General features: G+C 31.4%; 1 long non-coding RNA gene across 1 annotated transcript in view; it reads right to left on the reverse strand.

Annotated features, from left to right (window-relative positions):
* The window catches only part of LOC116563601, a 204,106-nt gene that overhangs the window by 147,819 nt on the left and 43,151 nt on the right, over positions 1-13,136 (reverse strand). The gene's annotated exons all lie outside the window — the stretch shown is intronic.

Consider the following 13,136-nt stretch of genomic DNA (forward strand, 5'->3'; position numbering starts at 1 on the left):
GCATGTGACAAATAATGTAATCGAAAATGTGTGAAGCCTAAACTGAGATAAACAAAAGGAGGCACAGACATATCCACAATAATGGATAAAGACTTCATACTTCTCTCAACAACTGATAGAAAAACTTGACATAAAATCCACATAGAGATAAGAACTCACCAATACTATCAACCAAAGAATCTAATCAGCATTTATAAAACATTCCACCCAACATCAGCAGAATACACATTATATTCAAGAATCCATGGAACATATATGAAAATAAGCCATATTCTGTGCCATAAGACAGACCTCACAAACAGAAAAGATTTGATATCATACAGAGAGTGTCTTCCAAACATAATGGTATCAAACTAGAAATCAGTAACAGAAATACAACAAAAATGTCTCTTAACACTTGACAACCAGACAACATATTGCTAAATAATTCATGAGTCAAAAAAGGAATTACCAAGAGAAAAAAAAATTGAATTGAATGAAAGTTAAAACATGTCAAAATGTGTGGAACACGGTGAAAGCAGTGCTGAGAGGAAAATTACAGCACTAAGTGCATGCATAAAAAAGAGTTTGAAAAGCCTCAAACACTAACGTGAGCTTTCACCTCAAAAACCTAGTAAGTGAATAAAAAATAAACCCAAAACATTATAAGTCACTATGAAATTGCAAATTAAAACAGCAATGAAATACCAATATGCAAGCATTAGAATGAACAAAAATCCAAAAACTGACAATAGCAAATGCTGTTAAGGATGTGAAACAATAAGAACTCTCACTCATTGCCACAGTAATGCAAAATTGTACAGCTAATTTGGGAGATCATTTGGCAGTTCATATGAAACTAAACATAGTCTTATGACATAATCCAGCAATTGCATATCTAGGTATTTACCCTGTTGAGTTGAAAACTTATGTCCACGCAAAAACTTGTGTATGAATGTTTATATCAGTTTTATTCTTAATCACCAGAACCTGAAAACTAAACAAAATATTTTCACTAGGTGAATAAACTCTGGTACATCCATACAATGGAATATAATTGCAGATAATATTAATGGACTATATAATAAACACTATATAAAAAGTAATGAACTATATATCCATGAAAACACATAAAGGAATATTATTTACATATTGCTAAGTTTAAAAAGCCAGTATGAAATGAAAAGGCTACATATTATATAATTCCAACTTCATGACAATCTGGAAAAAAGCAAAACTTTGGAGACCTTAAAAAGATCTGTGATTGCTGGAAGTTGAGGTGAGGTGGCAGGGAGGACAGCAGAAACAAAAAGATGGAACATACAAGATTTTTAGGATGATGACACTGTGCTGTGTGGTGGATATAAGGCATGCATTAATCAAAACCAACAGAAGTGTACCACCCCAAAAAGTAAACTTTAATGTAAACTACAGACTCTACTTAATAATAATATAAAAATATTGGCTCATTGATTGTAACAAATGTATCATTCTATGCTATGCAAAATGTTAATACGGGAAATTACGTGGGAGTTCGGGAGTATTATCTGCACAATATTTTTGCTCCAAAACGTTGAGGTATATATGTACCTAATTTGTTGAGAGGTTTTATCATGAAGGGATGTAGAATTTTGTCAAATGCTTTTTCTGGTTTATTGAGAAGGTCATATGATTTTTACTCTTCTATTAACATGTTACATTTATGGTTTGCATACATTAAACCATTTTTGCATCCTTGGGATCAATCTTAATTGATCATGGTGAATAATCTTTTTAATGTGCTATTGACTTTTGTTTGTTGGTGTTATATTGAGAATTTTTGCATCTACACTTGTTAGCAATATTAGCCTGTTTTTTCTTTTTTCTTAAAAGGTTTTTCCTCTAAAATTTGGAGCAAGACAATGATGCCCATTTTCACAACTTCTTGACATAGTAGTGAAAGTCCTTTCTAGAACAATTAGGTAAAAGAAAGCAAAAAAAAAAAAACATCCAAATAGGAAAGAAGGAAGTCAAATTGTTCCTGTTTGCAGATTACACGATCTTACACATAGAAAACTCTAAGGACGCCACCAAAAAACCGGTAGAACTAATAAACATATACAGTAAAGATTAATATTAAAAAATCAGCGGTGTTTTCATACACCAATAGTGGACTATTTGAGAAAGAAATGAAGAAAGTAATTCCATTTACAGTTGCTTCAAATAAATAACTATGAACAAATCTAACCAGGAGGTATTTTACCTCTACAATGAAAACTATAAAGCTGATTAAATGTGTTGAAGGAATACAAATTAATGGAAAAATATTTCATGGTCATGGATTGGAAGGATTAATATTATTAAATGTCCATACTATTTAAGACAATCTACAGATCCAATTCGGTCTTTAGCAAATATTCCTATATCATCCTTCACAGAAATAAAATAGAACAATCCTAAAATTTATATGAAATAACAAAAGACCCAAAATAGCCAAATCAATCTTGAGCCAAAAGAACAAAGCTGTAGGCATCACACTACCTGATTTCAAAATCAAATCTATAGTAACCAAAACAGCATGGTATTGGCATAAAAACACAGACACAGATCCATGGTACAAATTAGAAAGCTCAGAAATAAATCCATGCATATACAACCAATTGATTTTCAATAAAGTTGCCAATAAAACACAATGGGAAAATAAATGGTGCTGGGAAAACTGGATTTCCACATTCAAAAGAATGAAACGACCCAATCTCTCAACATATACAAAAATCTACTCAAAATAAAGCCTTAAATATAAGACTCAAAACTATAAAATTAATACAAAAAAGTGGGGCAACACTACATGATATCAGTCTGGACAGGGATTTTTTAGACAAGACCTCAAAAGAAGGAACAACAAAAACAGAAATAAAGAAATATAACAACATCTAACTAAAAAAGTTCTGCACAGCAAATGAAAAAATCAACAGAGTGAAGAAAAACCCATAGAATGAGAGAAAATATTTACATATTATATACCTTACAAAGAGTTAACATCCAGAATTTGTAAGAACTGAACTCAATGACAAAAACAACTAATTCAATTTAAAAGTAGACAACCTGTTTAGATATTTCTTCAAAGAGGACATACAAATGGCCAACAACTTTATAAAAACATGCTCAACATCACTAACCATCAGGGAAATGCAAATCAAAACCACAATGTGATATCACCTTACCCCAGTTAAAATGACTATTATCAAAAAGAAAAAATAGCAATGCTTGTGAGGATATGGAAAAATGGGAACCCTTATATATTGTTAGTGGGAATGTAAATTAATAGAGCTATTACGGAAAACAGCAGGACATTCCTCAAAAAATTGAAAACAGAACTACCATATCACCCAGCAATCCCATTACTGGGTGTATATCCAAAAGAAATATAACGAGTATATCAAAAAGAGATCTTATGTTTATTGTGGGACTATTCACCATATGCAAGATGTGGTATCAAACTAAAAACCCACTAGTTAATAAATGGGTAAAGAAAGAAAATGTGGTATATATATGCAATGGAATATTAACCATACAAAAGAATGAAATTGTGTCATTGTGACAACATGGATAAGCCTGAAGGACATTATGTTAAGTAAATTAAGCCAGGCACAGAAAGACAAATACCACATGATCCCACTCATATGTGATACCTAAAAAAATTGATCTCAAAAAGTTCGGAGTAGAATAGTTATCAAAGAGTGGGTAGAACACAAGGAAAGGGGAGATGGGGAAAGGTTGGTCATTGGGTATAATGTTACAGCTAGATAGGAAGAATACGTTCCATTACTTTATAGCACAACAGGGTGACTATAATTAACAATAATGCATTGCATATTTCAAATAGCTAGAGGAGAGGTTTTTGAATGTTCTTATAACAATGAAGTAGGCCAGGTGCAGTAGCTAATACCTGTAATCCTAGCATTTTGAGAGGCTCGGGGTTTGCTTAAGGCAGACAAGATCCGTCTGGGCCAAAAGCTCAAAAAATAAAATACAGGACAATTTTCTCACCTTGATACAAAGTATCAACTGAAAACCAGCATGGCACATGGATGCCTATGTAACAAACCAGCATGCTCTGCACACATACCCCAGAACTTAAAGTATAATAATAAATAAATATATATATACACATAAATAAATAAAAATAAAAAAAAGAGAATGTATCCTTTACCTGGGAGCAATTCTATTTTCAGTCATTAAGCCAGCATTTTTGCATTCTCTCCAGTATATGTACAGATTTTTCATGGAAATATTCTGGAGCAGTATACCAAAATGTTAACATAAGACATTTGTGAGTGTCAAGAATCTCTTAACTCTTTTTATTTTTATATTTATATTTTATATTATACATCTTTCTATGATAAATTTTAACTATAAACATATAAGAAAAAATAATTATAAGACAGGAAGTCTAAATGATGGTATTTCTTTTATTTTAAAAATCTGAAAGTAAAAATTTCAGGCATTTATAAATGCTTGAATTTTCAAATATATGTTACATATACCATCCTTTAGGAGTCCACCTGAGATAATCATTTTTCTAAAATTTATGATCTCTTCTCTCCTTTAAATCAAATCAGTAAAAGCTACAAAATTCAGTTCTCCTGCATGTTTTTTTTTATTTTGGCAATTAATTCATTGTGTTAACTAGTACTTATTGATCTCTTGATGTATTTGAAACTCTTTTAGGCACTAGTCATAAACATAGTAATGATTATTGTACTCATGACCATGTAACAATAGTGGTGGGCCACCACAGAGTGGTACAGATACCCAATGGCATCAGATAATGGTAAGGGGTATAAAAATAAAGGATACATTAACATTTTAAATCTATGTTTATTGCTGTCCTTTTTTAAACAATAATTTAAACTTTTATTTTAGATTCAGGGGGTACATATGCAGGTTTGTTACATGGGTATACTGTGTGATACTGTGGCTTGGGGCACAAATGATCCCATCACCCAACAAGTGAGCATCATACCCAACAGGTAGTTTTTCAGCTGTTGCCCCTGTCCCTCTCCCCTTTCTCTAGTAGCTCCCACTGACTATTTTTCCCATCTTTATATCCATGTATACCCAGTGCTTAGCTCCCACTTATATGTGAGATGTGGTGTCTGCTTTTCTGTTCCTGCATTAATTTGCTCAGGATAATGGCCTCCAGCTGCATCCATGTTGCTGCAAAGGACATGATTTCATTCTCATTATGGCTGCATTGTATTCCATGGTGTATATGAACACATTTTCTTTAAAATAGTGGTATTTCTTCAACTTCTGGTTAAATTATATTGCATTCAAGAGGACATAAATTTGTAGTAATTTAGGTATAGTAGCAAAGCTATGCTTGACCAGATTCTAAAAAAAGTCGATTTATTTTATCAATTACAGTTAAAAAATATTTGTGATCTGAAATAATAAAAATCACTCAGTCAGTAAAAACTAGCAAGAAATATTGAAGCATCTGAGTATCTGCCTATAGCACTCTGAAAATCGTGAACTACACCAAATATAAACCACTAAATGTAAGCTTCTCTTTGCCTCCCTACACATACACTTTAATAAACTTTTCAAGTTAGCAACAAACCTACTGTCTCCATCCACTCCTCCAGATTAGTGCCTTTCTGTCTTTCATCCATTTTAAAACTAAACTTAAATGGAAAACTAATACTTGAGGTAGACTGAAACGGGCTGTTTATGGTATTCTAGAAAACCTAGCTCCCAGTGAGATGTAGTAAGAACAAGAAAGCATTGTCTGCTGAGGAATAGTTTACAATGAACCACACAGTTATACCAACTATCTAATATTGCACTGGTAGATTCTCCAGCAATGGAAAGGTGAATTCTTGCAGTGCTCCCAAGTATAATGAAGGAAGCTAGTGGCAATCCACATATCTATGTGTCTGCAAACTTATCTGGCTAGCTACGTTTATTTCATTGTGTGCCAGTATTAGTCAGAATTCAATTAGGAAATTAGAAGAACTAGGAGATAACAATAGGTAGAGATAGACAGATAGCTGATAGGTAGGCAGATGGAAAATAGACAAGTTGCAAGGATTTACATGATTGTGGGAGGTGATCAAACAATCTATGAGAAAGTTTTCTGCACAACTATTGCTGGAGCTTGATGGCCACGGGGCAGGCAGAACAGCAGGGAGGAAGAACACAATTGGAGTAGACCAAACCAAGCACAAGCTAGAGCCTCATGAGTATATACTGAGACCGGTGTTAGTTCTTGTTGCCCATGACCAGGGTGAGATAATGCAGAAACCAGCACCCTTTGCCCTGGAGCTAACTAAGCACACATACCTGGCCAGACATTGCCTTACACTAATGAAGTGAGTTAGCAAGTAAGCCTCATTGGTGAGCTCCTACCATTTCCTAGTTACTCATTATATAAAATTTTCCCTGTTGAAGTTACCAGTGTGATCTCTGTCTCCTTACTGGACCCTGACTGATTTACGTGGTCTCTTTATTTCAAAGGTTAGATAAAAAATTTTTTTAAAAAATTCTTTCTGCAGATAAATAGCTAAATAAGTGTGTGTATGAATTTCTACAACATAAGCCAGAATTCTGCAACATGAAAGAACAACAGAAATTCACTGAATGATAGAAGGTTCGGTGGGGGGGGGGGGGCTCATTTTTGTTATTGATGTAATCTAGTAAACAGAAAAATAAATTTAAAAATAAGACAAGAGAGAAACACATTATTCATATGAAAAAATATCATGGCATAAAAATGAACAAAAAAGAGGGTAGGGTCTAAAATTAGTAGGTAGAGCTAAAAAGGCTGTAGGCTTAAAAGAAAATGTAGCAAACTGAATATGAGTAGAAACAGGCGGAAAATAGGAGGAATTTGGGCAATATTATTTTTTTTAAATGCCAAGGTTTATAAGTGAAAGGAAAAGAATTAAAATGTGTTATATGCAGCCTAAATTGACTCTGAAAAAAATCTTGTTCACTGACATAATTGAGAAGTTCTTGCCAAATGCAGGGAAAAGAACAATAATGTGTAAAATAATAATGATCACAGAAGATCAAAGATTAAATATAAAGCGACTCTATTTCTAATGAAACAAATAATCAGAGACATGTAAAGTTTTTTGAGCTAAAAATGATAAAGTCTATAGTGCTCTAGCAAAGAATTATGAAAGAGTAAAAAATAGACTTGTCTAGTTCCAAGATGCCAGATGAATACAAAGTGATGTTGTCAGTGATTTGAAGAGAAACATTTTATAATCCAAGAATCCTGAATTCAGAGAAGTTATTACTCGTGGAAAAATCTTAGCAGTGCAAGCACTTAGAAATATAAAACACATTTACCCTTTCTTATTAAAAAAGCACTCAAAGATATACTATAGCTAACTGAAAGAGAAATTATAATTAAAACCCAGAAAGAGGGGAAGGACAATATGAAATGACTGATTATTAGAATTGGGAACAAAAGCATAGCTTTTCAAATAGTTAAAAGTTTCAATATAAATTTGAAAATAAACTACCCACAAAAAATAAATTTGGGAAAATGTTTTTCTTATCACTTTCTTCCTCCTCATCAGTGTTCAATGAGCATATTTAGGAAATGGAAATAGGGGGAGGTAAAGAAAGTAAAGCAAGCTGAGCTAAATGATTTCTCGTATCCAGAGCGGATTTAAAACACAGGTGTTTTCACTTTGATAATTAGATAAAGATAAGTCCAAGTGTGTTTTTGAAAATGTAGTGGTAAAAATCTAAAAGTTAAAAATAAAATGTCTTATATTCAAATCATCACCAACGGTAAAGGCAAACAAAACACAGTCATCATAGCAAGAGAGAGAGAAAAAAAAATTAGCAAAGAACATGGTAAAATAACAGAAATAAAAAAATAAGTACATCTGCTACAACATTAAATGTCGTCTGATGTTACAACATTAAATTGTCAAAATGCCTCCATAAAAGGCAAAGAAAGCTGGATTTGTTTTTTAAAATTCTAGTGTATGCATCTTAGGAAAGACACATAAAATAAAATAAAAATAGTTACAAGAAAAATATTGAGAACTACATACCTTACATGTTTTTCAAAATTGGTAATATCTCACAATAAAATAATTTGAGAATAACAAAATTAATATATAGATATAATTTTTAATGCTTTTGGAATAATCAGACTGTGGAGTAAAACTAAGAAAGAGCAAAATTAAAAATAATAAGTAAATTTAAAATGTTTAATACTTCTAAGTAAAAATGCTTTAAGTTAAAATGATGCTAACAATTTTAAAGATACAAATAATGTGAAAAATATGAAGAATATAATTTATTTAAATAGGATCAAAAGCAAAAGGAAAATCTGAATAATTTAAAATATAATTTTTTTAAATTTAGAATAACATGTAGAAAAGATCTAGGATATTTAATGGGTGTTTCTTTTTAAATCTTACACTAGAAATATATGTTATTTTTTAAAATTTAAAATATAAAAATGTTTTAAAATGTCTCTTGACAGAAAGTTATAAGCCCTTCTTATGTATAAATTTGAATTAAAAAAATGTTTGGTAATCGTTTTTAAAATTTATATAAAAGAGTAAATCATGTAAAATAACCACGTTTTCTTTAAAAATACAGTGTCAGTGTGATATTAGAAGACATTTATTTACTAAATTATTTCAATGGAAATTTCAACAAGAGCTAGTTTTAAATATTGATCTGCCAAATTTAATTGCTGTAAACTTCAGCAATTACTTAGCCACTGTGATTTTCTTATTGACATTTGTAAAATGGGAATGCTATTTTGTATCTTTCTTTTTATGGTAAAATTAAAAAATATTATAGTATGCAAAACATCTATCAAATATTCAGTACAGGATAACACAACAAAGAGTTGCTGTGTTATATATTAGACAAAAATCATCTCAATGTGTTATAAAAATTAGCCAACAAAATGAAAATATGCCCTCCAACCAACTTAAACAACTCAAGATTTATATCAAAAGGATATTTTATTAATGTAAAAAATATGAAATTTACCCTGACAGTTATCATCAGCAAATTTAGGGCACTAGATTCCAAACTTCAAAATTCAGATCAAAATTTAGATGCACACAAAGCCATTGTTACTAACTTTATTTTGAAGACAGACACACTTCTCAGAGAGGCAATTACTGGTTTTTAGGGACTAAATCTATATATACTTACACTGAATTTTATTCATTTTTCTCACTGTTTGGGATAGATGTATATTACAATTAATAAGACTGCAGGCAGTACCAGAAACTACTGAGGTCAGAGAATAGGGTTGTCTTGTATTTATTTCTTCATAAAAAATTATGATTTCTAGAATACATATTTATGTAGATATTCAAGTACTAATATGTAAATAATGATAATGTAAATGTTAAATACATTAAACATTTATATATAATATTCTTATATAAATAATGCATAAATGTTATTAAAATGAAAACTATGTATGAGTATTTAGAATAAGAAAATGGAAATAACTAACTTACCAACTCTATGTAGAAAGAATTTCAGCAGAAAATAAAAACACTATTGAAAACAATCACATGACTATCTTAACTTGAAAAACATAATAACCGAATTTAGAATTCACTGAAATTGATTAGCAGTTGTTTAGACATAGCTAAAAAGAGTATGAATAAACAAAAAAATATATTAAATAAATAATCCAGACAAGTTTATAATGGAAAATTTAAAAAGGATAATAGAAAAAAGGGCATAAAAAACAAAGAGGGTATTATAAAAAGTCTAAAAATATGGGCAGTTGTACTCTTAGAAGGAGAGCAAGAATGAAATAGAAGAAATATTTAGTGATGAAGTAATCAAATTCCAGATTCAAAAAGGACTACATATTCTGATGAGGATTTCTCTAACATGGCAGGAGGAAAGCACACCAAATCATAATGAAGTAAACAAAACAAAAAATAAAAGACAAAGAAAAACCCTAAAATCCGCCTGAGAAAAATAGTGTAATCTCTTCAAAGAAAGAGTGTAGTCTCTTCAAAGGAGGAACAAAGACAGGTGAAAATAGAAACAAATAGAAATCAGAAGATAGCAGTATATTCAAAGTCCTAAAAGAGAATAACTTCTAAATGACAATTTTATAGCCAATGAAACGCATTTCATAAATGAAGTTAAAATAAAAATATTTTTAGACAAACATAAATAGAAAATTCATTACCATAAACTTACTCTAAAAGAAATATTGAAACGTGTTCTTTAGTCAAAAGAAGTGATTCCATCTGGATTTATCAGGAAATCAGGAGTCACTGGAGTTATAATATAAACTACTTTATTGGTGATTTTATAAATTTTTCTTATATTTAACAGTTTTTGCTTTAATGCCATAATAGAGCATAAAGACACATGGCTGTTTTGTACTCTTGCTAAATTTCATCTTCTAACACTTAGATGCTTAATCCAATTAAATGCTTTTTCACTTAGAATAGTATTTGATAAGTTATTGCTATAACTGCTTCAAGTATTTATATAGTTCATTTTTGTTCATTCTTTTACGGGTGCTTTGTGATGTGTCTCTAGTAAAAATAATGTAGTTGACTTTTTAAATTACATATTAAAAATTATGCCTTTTTATGTATTTAATCCATTCAATTTATTGTGCTTTCTGATACGTTTGGTTTGTCATCTTACTGCATGCTTTCTAGTTATTATATACATTTTTCATTTTTCTATGGTAGTTAATTGGCCAATTTATTTTATTACTTTTATAATCTTCTGGGTTAAAAACTATATATACTTTTTTAAAGATTCTACCCACACTTCTTTACAAATACATTTATCCTTTCATATCAAGGATTACACTATATCTACATTCTTCTCTATTGAAACAAGACATTTGGCATCTTATTTCCTACCTTCCCTGACATACTTCATTGAAATCATGTTGACATTTAGCACCAGACTGATTTTATTTGTTGGTATTTTCATAATGTTTCTACCTTTTGGAGAATCTTTTTTTACACTATATTAAATTTCAGTTACAATAGCAAAAATTATTTTTCTATCTGTAATTCTTTTACTCTCCTTTTTTTATGTTACATCTCCTTCTTTCTTTTGTTCAGAGACAGTGAATATGTATTTTTTTAAATGCCAGTACATATTAAATAGTAATTCTATGCATATGTATTGGTTTCCCTTAGCACTTCAGAATGTGTTTTCTTTCTCTCCCTGTATTGTAAGTTTCCTGGAAGCAGTCTGATGAGAGTTTCAGTCTCATTCCCTAGCAAGGGGCTAGCTGTTTGTGTATTCCCTTAATTCTCATACCTTGGAAATTTCTGGAGGTCTGCTTAGCATTCTATGTGAAGGTGTGAGCTTTCATAATATCAACACAATATTTTATATGTTGCCTTAATTGTTTATTTCCTCTCATCTCTTTCTAGCCTTGTCTGAAGTCCCTACTACGTAGGTAGATAATAGATATGGCTTTCCCATAACCCGTATTTAATACTCTTACTTCTCTCTGGTACTTTACCTATGATATTTTGCTCTACCTTCTGGGAGATATCCTTTTCCATATGTTTCTAACTAAGTCATCAACCATAACCTATTATCCTTAGGCCTTCTTGTTATATTTTTAAATTGTGACCATCATATTTTAATTTCTAATACATATTTTGTAGTCACTGATTACTCTTTTTCATAGCAGTCAGTTTGTATTTTGTGGATGTAAAATCCTTCAGTTTTTCCTGGAAGTATAAATTAGATGTTTTCATTCTTTATCTTCTACTTTTTTTTTCTCTTACTATTATCTCTATTTCTTCTTGGGTCATTGCTCTAATTTCAACTTTATTCTTTTTCATAGTTTGCCCAGAAGCATCTCTGGCTGTTTTACTTCTCTGCTTTCCAGGGTGGGCCCTCTTTTCTTGGACCTTCTGACAATTACCCCATATTTAGTTACTCTTCTAGAGACCTCTGTGGAATTGTTGTCTCCAAGGTCAGCATTTTTCTGGAGCTTTGATTGAAAGCACTGATCTCACCTCTGCAATGGGTCCCTCTCCCTCTCTCTTCCCCACTAGCTCTCACCTCACACTTTTCTTGTTCATTGCCTTCTGTCTTTCAGGAATGTCTCAGTATTTCTGACCCATTGATGATATTATAATTTTCCTACTCTGCCACTATTATGAATACACTTCTTAATAATTAATTTTTATCTTTACTTTTAAACGGGATTTTGGTAGTGAGTGATGAGAAGTAAAAGCACGAGAATTGCATTAGCCAAACTGTACCAAAATATTTGGATTGCTTTTTTTTTCCAGAAAAGTCTTATTTACATATCACGTTCAGAATAATATATGTAAAACTGAAGTACATTTGCTGCATTTTCTGGAAGAGAATGCATTTTTTCTTCTGGTTAGTCTTCGGGATCTAAGAAAGAAATCTAGATATATAGGATGTACATATTCAAATTTACCTTCAGGGTCAAGACAACATTTTTTTTTTTTTTTTTTTGAGACGGAGTTTCGCTCTTGTTACCCAGGCTGGAGTGCAACGGCGCGATCTCGGCTCACCGCAACCTCTGCCTCCCGGGTTCAGGCAATTCTCCTGCCCCAGCCTCCTGAGTAGCTGGGATTGCAGGCACGCGCCACCATGTCCAGCTAATTTTTTGTAGTTTTAGTAGAGATGGGGTTTCACCATGTTGACCAGGATGGTCTCGATATCTGGGTCAAGACAACTTTAATGAAAAACATTGGAAGCTTAGATAACTGGTTATCTTTGAGTTTGGGGGAGTCAAAAGTCATTTTATTTGCTTATTTTCCTTTGTGTGGCCAGAAGTTAGTTGGATAAAAATTGATGTAGCTTTTTTGGAAAAAAAATTTATGATCAATACGTTTTACTTTAGAAAATAATCTAGAACATGAATAGAAAAAATATTCCTACTAGAAATAAATCAAAATACGTAGTTTTTAAGGTTTTCTCTTTGGTTTTACTCTATTTCCCACTATTTTTGGTGCAATAAGCTCCATTTTAAAAGGCTCAGCTATCTGAAGATATAAAGTGAAATTAATAGTAATATACATCATTGGTGGAGACCCTGAGTTTCAGCGCCATGAATTTCATTGTCATTCATATGGTAATAATGTGCACTAAGGATCATCAGTATAGGTACAATGATTTGGATGCGTGGG

Source organism: Sapajus apella, unplaced genomic scaffold (assembly GCF_009761245.1).
Source record: "Sapajus apella isolate SASKATOON/1434 unplaced genomic scaffold, GSC_monkey_1.0 scaffold35, whole genome shotgun sequence".
NCBI classification, from domain to species: domain Eukaryota; kingdom Metazoa; phylum Chordata; class Mammalia; order Primates; family Cebidae; genus Sapajus; species Sapajus apella.